The sequence below is a fragment of the Herpailurus yagouaroundi genome, unplaced genomic scaffold (assembly GCF_014898765.1).
Source record: "Herpailurus yagouaroundi ecotype Mexico unplaced genomic scaffold, PumYag 28, whole genome shotgun sequence".
NCBI classification, from domain to species: Eukaryota; Metazoa; Chordata; class Mammalia; order Carnivora; family Felidae; genus Herpailurus; species Herpailurus yagouaroundi.
This window is the reverse complement of record NW_024412376.1, coordinates 50,986,203-51,003,574: the sequence shown is the minus strand read 5'-3', so window position 1 is coordinate 51,003,574 and position 17,372 is coordinate 50,986,203. Positions and strand designations below refer to the sequence as shown.

Below are 17,372 nucleotides of genomic sequence, written 5' to 3'. Positions count from 1 at the left end.
TTCCTGAACATTCCTTTCCCACATTTATCTACCATTTTACAAGTGATCTTTCTGCCTGGAAGACTTGTGCCATCTCTCCTCCCAGACAGAATCCAATCCTCTCATTTTCCCTTATAACATTACAAGACTTCTGGAGGTTTTTCTCCCATAGCATTTCCCCCATACCTTAGTCATGATACTTATCACACTGCATGTTAATTTTGTATTTATTTTCTTGCCCCATTACACTTAGGCATTTTGAATACAGTGACATTTTGTTTTTTATATACATTCAACAGGTTTTGATATAGAGTTCATCCTCAAAAGTGTTTAATGAATGAGTAAATGAATGAAAGAATGACTGAAAGAAGAAAAATATGATCAACACCATCTTTATAATACTGAACAGAATGAAAACTCTGTCTTCAGTGCCAGTGTCAGAATGGATAAAAAGAATTCCCTTGGTTCTGAATTCAAACATGGATGGCAACTTCTCAAGAAATTCCTCCCAGACCTTATTTTAGTATTAGACTATATCTCTGTAAAAAAAAAAAAAATTGTTTCCCATTTTATTGTATTACTTGAATTGTAAATAATAGCACTTGCCTACATGGCAAACAAACAAACAAACAAACAAAATGCTGGACTTGTCTGAGCAATATAATTCTAATGGTTGTGAAGCATATAAAATATAACTGATAAGCCAAATTAAGTAGACAGTGATAAAAAAAAAGGAAAGAATTTAGTAGATGAATCTGTATATGAATATTGAAAAGTGAAGAGCTTTTAAATGAAAGAGCTAAGAGTTTGGCGGAAACATGATAGAATGGACGAATACATGGAAAGTAAAATTTGTTTAAGAAATTCGTAAGGTGTAGTTGTGTTACAGCAAGGTGACAATGGGAAACACAAATAGTAGCTATTTTCAATTATCCAGACATAAATTATGAGGGCTTTGGTTAAAATATTACCTGTTTCAGTAGAAAAAAGAATAAATTAGCGTCTTTATTTGATAAAGAATAAGCAGCAGTCAATGAGGGCATGAACACACGGGAAGTACATGAGAGGATAAGTCACAGTAACTCCAGGGTTGCTTTCTTCCAGTGCCACTTATTTTTTAGTGTTTATTTATTTATTTATTTGAGAGAGAGAGTGTGAACAAGGGAGAGGCAGAAAGAGAGAGAGAGAGAGAGAGAGAATCCCAAGCATCCCTCTCGCTGTCAGCAAGGAGACCAACGCAGGCTCCGTCCCATGAACTGTGAGACCATGACGTGAGTTGGAATAAAGAGTTGGACACTTAACCAACTGAGCCACCCAGACGCTTCCCATTCCACATTTGAATAGAGATTGTTATTAAGATAGTATGATCCTGAATCAAGAGTTTTCAAATGACATATTTCTGGCTTGCTAATTTTGAGGGAGAACTGACATACAAAATCGGAGATATCCCGATACAACTGAAAGCCCCAGGATACAGACAGGATGAGGATATTTGAAGTATTTGAATATGGGAAGACTATAAAAGAGAGAATAGAATGTAAAACACATTGCCTCAAGAATTAAATATGGGGTCACGCAGTAAGACAACAAACAGAAAACCCCATAACTGGCAGAGAAAGAAGATCAATAAATCACGAAAGCATGAACATACTTTTCCAAAGAAATATCCAGGTAGATGAGCCAGACAACTTTCAAATGTGCAGAGGAACTAATCCTGATGAGAAGAGACTGAGTGTAGTGGGTATGTCTAGGCCGTCAGAGGTAATTAGTGCTATAATGGTAAAGACAAAATTAAACACTAAGGAAAAAGAAGGAAGAGAGGAAATTGGAATTTGCTATGTGCTCAAAAGGGGCTTAGCTATTATACGTATTTGGTTCTCACAATTTTGTGAAGTAAGCATAGGTTAAGTAAAAGACTGATGGCCACACAATTACAACTGGGTCGTCTTAAATTGCTGCACATGTAGAAATGGATGGCAGAAGTCAGGTTCTCTGGGGCTTATCAAAATCTAATCATGAAATTAACAGAAATTAACATATAAGCTATTGAGAACTATCACAAGCCTAAACAAAGTTTTTGTTCTGGACTTTTTAATTTCGGAGAAAACCAAAACTTGTGAATATATGAAGACAAATAGACATTTGGTAACAGAATTCTGGGACAAGAAGAAGTAACATTTTATTGTTCTCACAAAAATAGTTCCTGAAAACCTTTAGTTATAGAATAGGGAAAACTTTGAAAAGACAGCAAAATGCAAAGGCATTGCAATTTAGACAGACAAAAAACTTTTATAGCAAGACATTCAAAATGCTATCTCATATCTAAGCACGGGCAAACTGTATTGCTGAGGTATGTGAGAAAGCCACCTCCATCAAGGATTTTATCCTTATACAAAAAAAAAAAAAAAAAAAAAAAAAAGAAAGAAAAGAAAACAACATAAAAATGAACAAGCAATTCTTGGCTTTTGGTGATAAAATAGATGAGTCTGAAAATTGTTCAAAACAGTACCAGCTAAGGTTAATGGGCTTGCTGGAAGGTTGGAAGTTAGGAAGTTGGCCAATTTCATAGAGGTATATTAATGATATACCAGCTTTTTCTCCAGGGTTATTTCTCCAGGGTTTTGTGTGTGTGTGTGTGTATGTGTGTGTGTGTGTGTGTGTGTGTGTGTGTGTGTGTTGCCAACAGAATGTGTGCAACAGATGCCAACTTCCTTTATCTCACTGAGAACTTATCCAGAAAAAATTTTTTTTCATAGCTCACATCCTGATTGATAATCAAAACAAACCAAATTCAATTATATCGAAGTAGACAATGAGTGGTAAAGCAATTGTTTGCATTTTGGAGCTTTGATAAACACTTTGAAAGTTAAGAAAACTTTATTTAGCACACAGGCTTTGAAAACAGTTTAAACCATAATTTCACCACTTACTATCTTGAAAGTTCAGTTCAGTAGATTTAAAATAAACATAATAATACCTACAGTGTAGAGTGGCTCTTAGACTTGAAAGAGTCTTGTAAATCTACTTGAATAGCACGGGTTACATAGTAGAAGTAGAAAAAAGGATGGTGAAAATCTCAAAAAGCAAATTGAAATGATATATATTATATTTTTAAAAGGTAACTTGTGACTGTCATCTAAATATAATACGATCACCATTTCACATATGTAGTTTAACTCATTAATAATAAGAAAGCATGAAAAATGTTGTATCTGGTCAATGGATAGATAGATAATTCTTTTAATAGATAAAAGAATTTGATTATTCCACAGTTTATGGAAATCATTCATACCTTCCCTAGTCAAAATGCATCTGTATATATATATATATATATATATATATATATATATATGGACAAGAATTATATGCATCAGTATCATGTATCTACTACTTACAAAATTGTAACACAGCTCAAAACTAACAGAAGACAGAGATAAGTGGGATGTTTGCACTAACCAAGGCACCCAATAATAATTTTTGCCCACTTCCGTTTTCCATTTGTATTTATTTTTCTGACACTTTCCCCCCTCTTATGATCATCATAATATCAAAGAACGCCATTATTGCTCAAGACAAAATACACTGGTCTCATTAGGTTTGGTCTGGTCATTTACCTAAGTTCAGTAAGTGTTTTAACTAACCCTGTAGAATTTCTTTAGCGTTCTTTTGCAAATTAAATGCTGTAGAGTATTGAACAACCTACAAGGACAAAATTCATTTTTGTCCAAAAGAATCTAAGATCATAAAGAATCTCAGATCATGCTTTTAAGTGCCTCTGTTTATTTGCTATATGGAGGATAGGAAAACAAACCCATGAAACTCTCTCCACAGATTTCAACCACAGTTCCTGTAAATTTGAGTGACTTCTCTTCCAGAGATCCTCAAAATTTCCTAGGGGTCCTGGCCTGTCAGGTATTTATCTCCCTTACCATCTAAAAGGCCCAATCCTGTAAAGCAGGTGTAAGGGAAGTTTTCCTAAAAGAATTGTGTAGGCACTGAGCCTGTCAATAAAACCAACATTGTTGTTCAAAACTATCTTGTCAGGCCTGAGTTAATGAACATCAGTTTTCAAATATGACACTGCAGGTATGGCTGTGATTATATAATTTGTCAATTATGTACTGGTGAAATGGAGAACAGATTCTTACAAGTCTATCCTTTTTTGTCATGAAAAGTAAGGAGACGCGGTAAGATTTTATGAATTCTAAGGGATCAATGAGAATCAGATATCATTTTAAAATGTCTTATTTCAATGTATAAAAGCAGAGTTATTGAATTGTTGTGAGTTGTGCATCGCTTAAGAATAAAGAAAAAGGACTTCCGTTTATACCTGGAAAATAGAACACTAAAACAACATCAACAATGTTGGAAATAAATAAACACAAGGTAATTTTTCTCATCAGTTCATTCAGTCCTAGGTAATTAATTTTTGTTTTGCTGGATTCTGGGTTACCCATCCATTTGCAGATGACTGATGTCTGGACCAAAATGAGTACTGGAAATCCTAACTCAGTTCACTGATAAGGTCTAAAAGTCATCTAAGTGGTGTCTGCACAGAGCCTATACTCACCAGTTTACTCTGTGCGTGTCTTAGCGTCAATAGCCTGAAATGCCTGATACAGTTATTTTTCCACAAAACTCTGAAATGGCCTTTCTTTCTTAAAAACACATTCCTTGGACTATAGCTTGTATTAGAACTTTCAGGAAAACCTAATAGTAAGATAAAAACTATCTGTAGGTAAGGATTTATTCCTGTCTGTGGTTAGTTTATTTCTATAACCAACGGTACAGACGAGAGAAAAATTCTCTATTGCATTATAGTATGTGACTATACCATAAGAGTTTTGATTAGTGCTTTCCCTGAGGATAAATTAGTATTATGGAAAGAAGCATATTAACAAATCCCCAGTCTTCCCATAAAGTGTAACAGTTTAAAAAATATTTGTATTAATAACATCTAACCTATACAAACTTAGGGAAGGCTAAGCATATCTTCAGCTCTGACAATTTTCTGTGTGACCCCTATAACAGTAACACATAAACATCCTAATGATTTCTAGCATCTCCCTTTATATATAGAGAGAAAGGACATATGCATGATTTTTCAGAAACTGTCTGGAAAATGTTTTTAAAAAATTAAGCGGATTTTTTACAAGTGTAGTGTAGATTTTGGCAAGGCAAAACCAAGAGTTGTCAGATATTAAGGCATTCAATTAGGATAGGGTGTTGGGTGAATGAGAAGCAACAGCTGGTTCTATATTTAAGTTAATGACAAAACATTTTAAGGACAAATAGAAGATAAAATAATTGTAAAAAAAACTATAGCTCTTCCATAAATGCAGAAACTTTGGTCTTTTTCCCCCTCCTTTTTATTTTAAAGTAGATTCCTCCTTTTAAGTAATCTTCTTTAGAAGATCATAAATTCAGCATAAGGCACAGAAAATTAATCTGATACAACACAGAATCTCCATCTAGGCAGACTGCATCGAATTGAAAAATAACCTCTCCTACTGTAGCTAAAGGCACTAATTAGAAACTATGAAAGCAAACCCATCCAAATTGAGTGGACTTTGCTAAAATCTTAATATATTTTATAGCTTTTTTTTTTCTTTCCAAACACAGGTATTATAAGCCAAGGCAAATAAAATCCACTTTCCAAATGTTATCCTTCATTTTCTAGAACCAATGGAGACTTTACTTTAGGACAGCGGTTTTCTCAGGAAATCTGCAAGGTCCAAATAATTTCATAACAATACTGATATTTCATTCATGTTTATGCTGTGTTCATTATTGCTATCTTCAAATGAACTGACGTGTTGAAAATGCCAGTTTCTAGTTCCAATACAGTAAATGCAGATAGCCAACACACATAAGCAAAAGCTCTTTGGCGCCCACAAAAATATATAATGTCTGATCAGAGACCAAGAAGCCTGAGAACTGCCATGGTAGGAAAAATCTACACTTTTTCTTTGATCAACAAAAGCACACACACAACTGTATTCCTTTGCCACCATTGCTCCTACTATATATAGGTTTATAACTTTCAACCAAAGTAACTACTATTTCACAGTAAAAGCAAGGTATTGGATTAATGAGAACTGTCTGTTTACACAAGAATTTTTCAGATTAGCAATTACATATAGACACATAATAAAACTTTTTAAGGTCAAACACATCTTATTTACACAGTTATGGCTCAAGGCTATATGCAGCTTCTGTATAAAGTATTGAAGTAAAAGGCATATAAAAATAAAAATGATGCTTAGTAACCATGCTTAGATAATCTATCTTTCTTAAAAATTATTTAGGTATGCAATGAGTATCCATTAATTAATGTAAGGTAGCATAAGACTGAGGTTTTAAATTATATAAAGATCTCAGAAAATTTCCTTTGAGCTGACATACTACAAAACACAATTACCATGGAAATAAAAAGTTAGACAAAATAATTACTCAATTTAGTTGAACAAATTTAAAGGTTTTTTTTTTTTTAATCTTAAACTGTTTGAGAGAAACTATTACCTTATTTGATCAGTACATTTGTAAGAGTTTAGGAAAACAAACCCAAGTAGAATGAAATATATAATTTTATTGTACTTAGCAGTAATAAATCAGAGATAAGACATGGCTATATTTGTTTAAAACAAAAATTATTCAACTAGTCTTGTCAAAGGTCATCCTAATTATCTAGTGTCTTAGAACATTTCTGAGTTATTTTCTTTAAGAAGAAATTTTTTTTTTAAGTTTAGGACATATAAACTATTAACATTTTAATATTCTTACTTTCTGGAAATTTTAAGAATATTTAACTCACATAAATGCTTACATATTATCTCTATAAGCGAATCAGAGCAGAGTTCTTATAACTTAAGATATTTTATTATTTAATTCGTTCCTCTAGAGGAATCCTCTAGAGAGAGTAAAACATTTCACACTCACACAATGAAAAGTAAAAACCTTTCAGAATTACAGACAAAAAGACACATAGAACGCTTATGGCTTCAGATGTATAATTTCAGCCACCAGTCAAAAGTAAATATCAAAACACAGATATTAAAGAACCATTTTTCTTCCTGTGGGTACATACTTCTTAATTTACTTGAATTCAGATTTTTCAAAAGAAAAACAATAAAAATAAAAAGAATAACAAACTTTATTCTATGTCATCTCTCACCTAACAGAATAGATCTCTATAATCCACCTACAAAGATCACCAAAGTCAGATCATAAAACCAAATTCCCACTTATCATTGTTACATTGGAAGGTAAAATACACAAGTGAAACAAAAACCAAAATAAATCATAAAATCAGGAGAAGAGAAAAAAATGAAGGAAATATGAAATCAACACAATTAAAGTTCTATTGCCACTTGGATTTCGCTCTGGGGCCAAGCAAAAAATGAGCAGACCAGCAGCATGAAATGTATTCCCCTGGCGCCTACTCTGTCAGGCTACCCAACTGAGTTCTCCAGGGGGACTCCACAATTTTAAAGAATATTTTTTCTTAGAGGATGAAATCATGACAGTCATACATTAATGAGGGAACCAGTAAGATACTGCAAAACAGCTTGAGGGAGAATTGAGAGGCACATATTAAGTAATCAGGATTGTTGTAATAAACTTGGTCAATAGATAGATTGAAAACTGACTTCTTTGGGAGGGAGGAAAAGAAGATCAATAGTACCTCCACTAGAGAAAATTATTTTTCATGTCTATGAGAAAAATCATATCCATTGCTGTCAGTTATTTACAATTTAGAATGTTAACATAGCTCAAAGATACTGAAGGATGAACTAGAGAGGACACCCAGTAATCTTTTTTTGCAAATTTCAAAGTCATTCACAATTATTCCTGACTATATTATTGAGAATAATTTGCAAAATTGCTCATATTAAGTGAACTTCTGTCTAATTTCAGATAAAGAACAAATGAATTTAATCAATGAAGTTCCCAACACAACCAATTATAGCTCAATGAAAAATTAATGAAATTTATAAAATTGCACATATTCAGTTTAATGAAAAAGTGGATGTGGTAGGTAGGATGTAGTCAAGGAGAAACTTTCTTTCTACTAACTTCCTTTTTCAGAGCACTCTTTATACTGATTCTCTTCCTTAAGTCTAAAGAAAATTTCAGGAAGATCTCATAGATTTCTGGTTCTTTTCAGATAAAATAAATCCCTTACAGTTTAACATCAAATCTTTAACTTCTCTTCAAGTCTACAATGGTCTCTCCTCAGCTGATGAGCAATCAAAGAAAAGGAAAAGCATAGTTGCTTTGTCCTGCCCCACACTGTGGATCTTTAGGGAACCCCCCAAGTTCAAAGCCAACAGAAGCAGGGAGAGAAGTGTCAGAAGGTCTCACTTGCCTGGGAAGGTTGTAATCCAATGTTAGTACCATTTGGGTTAATCGTATGCCAAAAGCTACCTCTTTCTCTTGTGAAACTTTCTTCACAGTTGCATAGCTTCCTAGAATTCCTAAAGTGGTTGATGTGTTCCTTCTCATATGTGGTCATTTATATCCCTATCATCCAAGTGTCATCTCCTTTTGGCCATACTAGACTTCCAGTCTTTCCTCTGGGAGATACCCTACCCCTGGTTGGAAGTCCTCCTAGAAAGGGTGTCTGGGGTGCCTGGGTGGCTCAGTCAGTTAAGTGTCCAGCTCTTGATTTTGGCTCAGACCATGATCTAATGGTTCCTGGGATCATGGAAAGTATCCTTTAGAGATGACTCACTGTTGCTTCTTTTGTTCAGTATTCTTCTCTAGTGCATGAAAAACAAAGGGCTGCTTGACAGCTAACAGAAGTGCAGATCTCTCTCCAAGTAGTACTTTTTGACCTTGTTAATCCCAGGAAACCACTCTGGCCTCTTGTATTTAGACTTTTCAGACTTCAATACAGACTTGGTTCACTTGGAGTCTATTCCTATTTTGCTTGAGATAAGGAGGAGGCACTGCCTCATCATAGGTTTGAGGAAACCCACAGTATATCAGCAACTCTACTTCTCTAAAGAAAACTTCCAATACAATGTCTTCAACTTTATACTACATGTTTTCCCTTACTTTTATATAGACCACAGGTAATTTTTGGGCTACTGTTGGCAGATATTCTTTCACAATATCTTAGAGTTTTCATAAACAGAAACTCCATTGAGTATTTCTTCCTATTCCATTTGCCTTCATGCGTTTCTGCTAACACTTAGGGAAAAAAATGTTTAAATCACATTTAGCATTTGCTACATATATTTCCTCTTCACACATTATGATTTACAATGAATTATATTTTTGTAAAGTGCTAGAGTGTAAACTCTCTATATTTATTTTAGTTTACAAAATTTTAGGTTGCTTAAATTATTTAAGTACATTTATTTGGAATAAATACATTGTGAACATTGATTCATATGTCACCTTTTCAACGTGGTCTACGTTCAAGTTCTTATTTAAATTTAAACCATATCTATTTCCAGATCATACTTAGTTCATTCCTTTCTTAATCTTCCCTACAGCACTTGTTACAACATAACATACAAACCTAATTTTGCTGTATGTTGTACTATTATTTTTGTTTATTTTATAGCTACACAGAAAAAAATAAGATGGCTATTTTCCAATACCCCAGTGAAGACAATGATATACTGAAAATGGAGAACAGTCATCAGATTTAATAATACTTCAAATGTAGAAGTGACAGGACTTATTGATGTACTGGATGTGAGAGGCAAAGAAAAGAAATACATCAACTTTGTGCTCTACTTTTTGAGCCAGAACAATCAGATATTTCTGTTGTTTGTATTTTTTTGTTGTTGTTAATAATTTACTGAGCAGTTAAAAGGCTTAAAACATGTGTAAACTTTGGTGAATGATCAAGACTTGCTGAGAAACAAGAACAATTAATGAAAAGCTTTGAAGGATGAGGCAAGAAGACTAAGAGACTAGGCCAAAGGCTAGAAGGAAACCAACCACACTGATGTCATTGGATGTGATGTTAAAAAAGAGGAAGTAGCCAATTCAGTGAAATGCTGCTTAAAGTAGGACAAGAAAACACTGAGAAAATATTCATTGTATTTACAGATTATATATTATTATATATATTATATAGATTTATAGATTTATAGATTAGTAAGGACTACTCAGCTGGACTTGAAGGAAGGGATGAGGGTAAATCCATCATGGAGAAGCAAATGTGAGGTGGGGAATCCAAAAAAAAAAAAAAGCATAGCAATTCAAGAAACTGGGATGGTGCCAGTGCAGAGAGGTAGAATATAACTGGTAGAGTGTATATATATATATATATATATATATATATATATATATATACATATATATATATATATATATATATATATAACTGGTAGAATATATATATATATATATATATATACACACACACACACAGAAATGGATCAGTGTAATTACAGAACATAAAAGAGAGAGAATACTTTTAAGTGTAGGTTTTCTAAGCAAATATATAATCTATGTACTTCTAAAGTAGAGCTATTGCCTGTAAACAAGTCAAGATATATCTTTAGTATAAGAAATATATGTATAATGATAATGATAGTTCTAATAGAAATCACATTGAGTGCTAACTCTGTAGGAAAACATTTTACCTCTTTTATCTTAATTACTTGTATCCTTAAAATCTATATAAAATAATTATTATTACTATTACTATATAATTTATAGTTGGAGAAATTGACTCTTAGAGAATTTTTTTAAGTTTATTTATTTTGTGAGAGAGAGAGAGAGAGAGAGAGCATGGGGGAGGGGAAGAAAGAGGGGGAGACTCCCCCTTGGGAGAATCCCAAGCAGACTCCACACTGTCAGCACAGAGTCCAATGTGGGATTCAAACTCATGAAGTGTGAGATCATGACCTGAGCTGAAACCAAGAGCCAGATGCTTAACTTAATGAGCCACCCAAAGGCCCAACTCTTAGAAGTTTAAAACATTTGTCTAAGATCACCCAGCTAGTAAGTGCTTGGATCTGTGATTCAAATGTAACTTCTTGACTGCAAAGCAAAACTCTTTAAATCTTTGAAGTATAGTGGCAAGGAAAGGCAGGAAAGATAGAGGGACGTTTTCATCATCATAACCAAGTCTAGTGGATAATGATATATGACATGTGGAAAGAATAATTAGGAATTATGAAGTTTTATTTTCTCTCATAATTATATTAGAAAGCTAAATAATTAGTTGGTAGATCATAATTACTCTAATTCAGATCATTTCTGGAACTTGATGAAAATGTGCTCCTTCGTTATGTAACAACTCTTCCCCAATGACTCTCTTGCTTCAATAAAGTTATTAGTTCCATAAATAGAAACATTTATATTGGTAAATATATTATGCATGCATATATATATGATAATGCATCTGACTTCTTTTTTGATCATGTATAGGAATATAATAAAAGAATTACAATCACCAAGCAGATTTCTACAAACATTTTACTGGTTTAATAAAAACAGCCCATGAAATGTGTACCTTCCAACATTTCACCTGTTAAATTGCATAGAATGGAAGCAGTATCTAAGGGCCATTCTGCAAGCAACAAAAATTACCATATATACATATTAATATGCATTGGATTGATAAAGTGAGCCAGATTTGCATTCCATACATAAAACTGTCAACTCACATTTCCATGATAAATCATGAAAAGAATAAAGGGGTACTCAGGCATAGGAGCTCTGCATATATTTTCTGGGCTGGCAAAAGCATTATCTCTGTGTGTCTGATTCATTTGTTGTGCTAATTTTCAGGATACCTGAAACTTTACCAGAAAGTTAATGTGATAGATATACCTTAAAACTGTCATAGTGAAAAATAAATACTGCATGTTTCACAAATCTAAAGAATATGGGCCATGAAGCTTTAATTTTTTTATTTAAAAAGATGTTTACTTATTTATTTTGAGAGAGAGAGAGAGAGAGAGAGAGAGAGAGAGAGAGAGAGAGAGCAGGGGAGGTGTAGAGAAAGGGAGAGAGAAAGAATCCCAAGCAGGCTGCATGCTGTCAGCACAGAGCCTAATGTGGGGCTCGAACCCATGAACCGTGAGATCATGACCTGAGCTGAACCAGGTCTGAGCTACCTGGGTGTCCCAAGTTTTAAAATTCTTATTTCCTAATATAGTATAGATTTGGCAAAATCATTATCAAAGAATCAGAAATTAAAGAGAAATATTTACTCTAAGCCTCAAAGTACTAAATGCACTACCTTAAGATAGAACATAAGCTTTTCTTATTATCTAATAGTACTATTATATGCGGTAAGAAGAAAACAGTAATGCTTTCATGTTTTATATAGCTAGTTCCCATATAATAAATGACTATCTGTAAACAACACGTTGCCAAAGCACAGGTGCCTACTCAACACATACATAGGACATCTAACACAAATCCCATCAACATTTCCTAACCTAAACTCCTTATATTTTCCTCCAAATCTGTCTACTGCAAACTTCCCTTGAATGTGTTCGCTCTTTACTACTTTCAAAGATACTCTGGGTTCTGAAATCATATCATTCTTCTTCTGCAATATCCCCCTAACTCCTCTATGATGTATATGTACATGGTGTAAATGTATAATGACATACATGTATCCTTATAATATCATACAAAGTATTTTCCCTGCTCTAAAAATCCTCTGTACTCCACCTATTCAACCCTCCCTTCCCCTAATCCCTGTAACCATTGATGTTTCTATTGTCTTCATAGTTTAATCTTTTCCAGAATGTCATACAGTTGGAATCATACAGTATATAAGCCTCTCCCTTTGGCTTCTTTCGCTTAGTAAAATGCACTTAAATTTCCTCCATGTCTTTTCACAGCTTAACAGCTTATTTCTTTTCAGTGCTAGATAGTATTCCATCGTTTGGATGTACAACAATTTATCCATTCATCTACTGAAGGACATTTTTTTTTGTTTCCTAGTTTTAACAATTATGAATAAAGCTTTCATAAACATCTGTGTGCATGCTTTTGTATGGACATAAATACAATAGCTGGATCATATGGCAAGAGTATGTTTAGGTTTTTTGGTTTTTTTTTAAGTTTATTTACTTTGAGAAGGAGACAGCGGGAGTGGGGTGGGAGAGAGACGGAGGGAGACAGAGAATCCCAAGCAGGCTCTGCACTCTCCATGCAAAGCCCAATGAGGGGCTCAAACCCATGAAACTGTGAGATCATGACCTGAGCCGAAACCAAGAATCACTTAACCAACTGAGACACCCAGGAACCTCGGGTATGTTTAGTTTTGTAAGAAACAACCAAACTATCTTCCAAGGTAGCTATACTACCTTGCATTCCTATTATCAGCGAATGAAAATTCTTGTTGCTCTACATTCTCACTACCATTTGGTGTTGTTAGTATTCTGGATTTTGGTCATTCTAGTAGGCGTGTAATTGTGTACCATAATGAAATCCAATTTATCAATTATTTCTTTCATGGGTCATGCTTTTGGTGTTATATCTAAAAAGTCATCACTATATAAAAGATTATCCAGGTTTCCATCTATGTTATCTTTTGGAATTTTATAGTGTTACATTTTACATTTAGGCTTATGACCCATTTTGAGTTAATATTTTGTATTATAAGGTCTGTGTCTACATTCACGTTTTGCATGTGGATGTTCAGTTGTTTAAGTACCATTTGTTGGAAAGAATTGTCTTTGCTCCATTGTATTGCCTCTTTCCTTTGTCCAAGATCAACTGACTATATTTATGAGCATGTATTTCTGGGCTCTCTATTCTGTTTCATTGATCTATTTGTCTATTCTTTTGACAATACCATACTATCTCGATAACTGTAGCCAGATAGTAAGTCTTCAAGTCAGGAAGAGTCAGTCTTCCAACTTCTGTTCTTCTCCTTCAATACTGTGTTGGCTATTCTGGGTCTTGCATCTCCATACTAACTTTGGAATCAGGAGCCTCCAGCAATTTGTCAATTACAGTTCAGGTTTACGTTCCCCAGCACTGGTTCTTGTAGCGGTTCTGTTTGAGCCACTCTGCTCTGGTAAGCCATGCCTCCCTGTATTTATCTCTCTTCCTCTCCAGTTGGAGAACAGTGATTTGTCTTGTGATCTCTACTGTCTTATGGATCAAAGAAGAGTTGTTGATTTTTCAGTCTGTTCATATTTTTACTTGTTAGGACAGAGTGGTGACTTCTAAGCTCCTTACATGTAGAACCGGAAATTGCCTTGATCTTTACTCCACTGTCTTATTACCAGCTTCTCTTGCTGATCCTGGTCAATAGTACTACTGTCAGATATCCTGCAGTTTAACATTTTGATAACTGACTTGAAAATTTGTCTTTTCTATATAATAATTTTATTTTTATTCAATATTTTTTAATGTAACTTCACCTCTTACATACTTTTTACTTAAAAAAAGAAGTAAAAGTAGTGGAGAAAGGAGGGACAGACTTCCAGCTCCTTGCCAGATGCTTTCCCTTCCTAAGAAACCTTAGTAAAAATCATAGTTGACAAAACACCTCAAGGGGATGAGAACAGGAAAAAGTTATTTTCCCAAGGATCTTGGTATTGGAGAAGCTGGGCATAGTTCCAGCCTCCCCCACTTATCTCTTTTGGCTCCAGTGTAACAAAATATCTTCCCCCAAACACAACTAGCCTGAAGGAGAAAGTTAGTTAACCCTTCGATCATCATGTCTTTAGACCAAGTAGAATACATTGAAATCACGGATCACTCCACTACTAGTGAAACTGCTTTGACATGTTAGGCAAACATTCATTCTCTGAATCTTCCTTACTGGCCATGTATCATGAATTTACTCATCATTCAAATAGAAATTTGAGGGTAAAACTGGTATATAGGTTTTAGCAAAAAAGTTTTATGTCACTTAAGCACTTCTGACTCTACACTCAAATGAATATGGTCCACATATGAAATAATTTCTGAGATCCTGTACTCTGAAGATTATTTTATTAAAAAGTAAAAAAAAAAGTATGTCTGTATCATTATAATTTATATTATAGTAATTAGTTTCATAGGTCATCAAACTAAGTGTTCATGCTTCATTCAAAAAAGGTATAACCATAGATTAGATACTCATGCATATTTTTTTTTAATTTTTTTTTTCAACGTTTATTTATTTTTGGGACAGAGAGAGACAGAGCATGAACGGGGGAGGGGCAGAGAGAGAGGGAGACACAGAATCGGAAACAGGCTCCAGGCTCCGAGCCATCAGTCCAGAGCCTGACGCGGGGCTGGAACTCACGGACCGCGAGATCGTGACCTGGCTGAAGTCGGACGCTTAACCTACTGCGCCACCCAGGCGCCCCGATACTCATGCACATTAAAACACAGTTAATACAAATTTCAAGTTTCTTACAAAGCAGTATAATTAAAACAATATGTCACTGGCATAAAAATAGACACAGAAATCAATAGAATAAAAACCCAGAAATGAACCACAATTATGTGGTTAATTAATTAGGAATGAATATACAATAGGAAGAAGTCTCTGTAACAAATGTTGTTGGGAAAACTAGAGAGCAGCAAGAGAAAGAATGAAACTGGACCATTTTCTTTCACCATACTTAAAAAAACTCAAAAAGGGTTAACAACCTAAATGTAAAACCTAAAACCATAAAAATCCTTGAAGAGAGCACAGGCAGTTATTTCTTTGACACTGGCCATAGCAACTTTTTTTCTAGATATGTCTCCTGAGAAAAAGGAAATAAAAGCAAAAACAAACTATTGGGAAAACATCAAAATAAAAATTTTCTACAGAGTGAAGGAAAACAATCACTAAAACTAAAAGGTAACCTACCAAATGAGAAATGATATTTGCAAATGGCATATCTGATAAAGGTCTAGTATCCAAAATATATAAAAAACAGATACAAATCAACACGCAAAAAGCAAATAATCCATTTAAAAAATGGACAGAAGACATTAACAGACATTTCTCCAAAGAAGACATCTAGATGGCCAAGAGGCACATGAAAAGGGCTCAACATCACTCATCATCAGGGAAATTCAAATCAACACTACAATGAGATCATACCTGTCAGAATGGTTAAATCAAAAACATAAGAAACAATAAATGGTGGCAAGGATGTGGAGAAAAGGAACCCTTGTGCACTGTTGGTGGGAATGAAAACTGGTGCAGCCACTCTGGAAAATAGTATGGAGGTTCCTCAAAAATTAAAAATAGAACTACTCTATGATCCAATAATGGCACCAGTAGATATTTACTCCCAAATTTCAAAAACATTTATTCAAAGGAATATAACGCTCCCCTATGTTTATTGCACATTAATTCCAACAGCCATACTATAGAAGAAGCCCAAGTGTCCATCAATTGATGAATAAATAAATAAGAGGTGATATAAATACAATGGAATATTATTCAGCCATAAAAAAAGCCATTTGCAACAACATGAATGGAGTCAGAGATTAAAATACTAAGTGAAAGAAGTTAGAGAAAGACAAATATCATATGATTTCACTTATGTGTGGAATTTAAGAAATAAAATAAATGTGCAAAGGAGAAAAAACATATATATATAGAGAGAGAGAGAGAGAGAGAGAGAGAGAGACAATAAACTGTTACCAGAGGGATGGTGGGGAGAGATAGGTGAAATAGGTGATGAGGATTAAAGGGAACACTTATTATGACACAAAAAATGAAACAAAACAAAAGAATTTTTAAGAACACAGTTAATACTAATTCCCATACTTTAAATTTTCTTCCTTTTCCTCTCTGCGTGGTGCTTTGAGTTGAAAACAAACAACCTCTCACTCTAGCATATTTTTACTTATGCCAAACTTCTATTTTAGAGAGGATGGGGTTGAGGAGGTCCTCTGACCTACCAACATTTTTAACATTAACACCCCAAATATTTATGCACAAAAACATGAGAATCCACAATTTCAGTTGTTGTTTTGCTTACCTACTAGATTTCTGGTCTAGTGCTTCTCAGTTTCAATCTGTTGGAAACTTTCAGGCATCTCTACTTCGTTGGTTAAAGTCAATAGAGTCTAGAATCCAAAAGGAGAAATAAGAACTTTATCATTTGGGTGACAATTTATTTTTAATCCAGCATGTAATTCTGTCACAAATCACGGGAAATAATGGTCATATTCTTTTGAAACAATCTTTCATCACTGGTAAATATTTACAAGCTCTTTGTTTAGAATGATCTGGGTGCAATCTTAGCCATCTAGTATCATTTTCTTTCCCAAGTTTTGTTGCTGCTGCTGTTCCTAATTATTTCAAATCAAACTAATATTCAGATTCTAAGCCTTTGTGCTAATCTATATTCTGACACCAACCTTTGAGGTCGATGGCAAGATTGATGGAAAGATGTCAACTGACAAAGATAAATGATACACATCTTCTTAAATGGAAAAGTAACTGAAAAATTACCAAG

General features: G+C 34.0%; 1 long non-coding RNA gene across 1 annotated transcript in view; it reads right to left on the bottom strand.

The window, feature by feature from the left end:
• Nucleotides 1-16,989, bottom strand: part of LOC121029662 (uncharacterized) — an 80,574-nt gene extending 63,585 nt beyond the window's left edge. The window contains exon 1 of the long non-coding RNA XR_005789829.1: nucleotides 16,893-16,989. This is a non-coding gene — a long non-coding RNA (uncharacterized LOC121029662). The remainder of the gene's footprint in view (nucleotides 1-16,892) is intronic.
• Nucleotides 16,990-17,372: the final 383 nt, after the last annotated feature.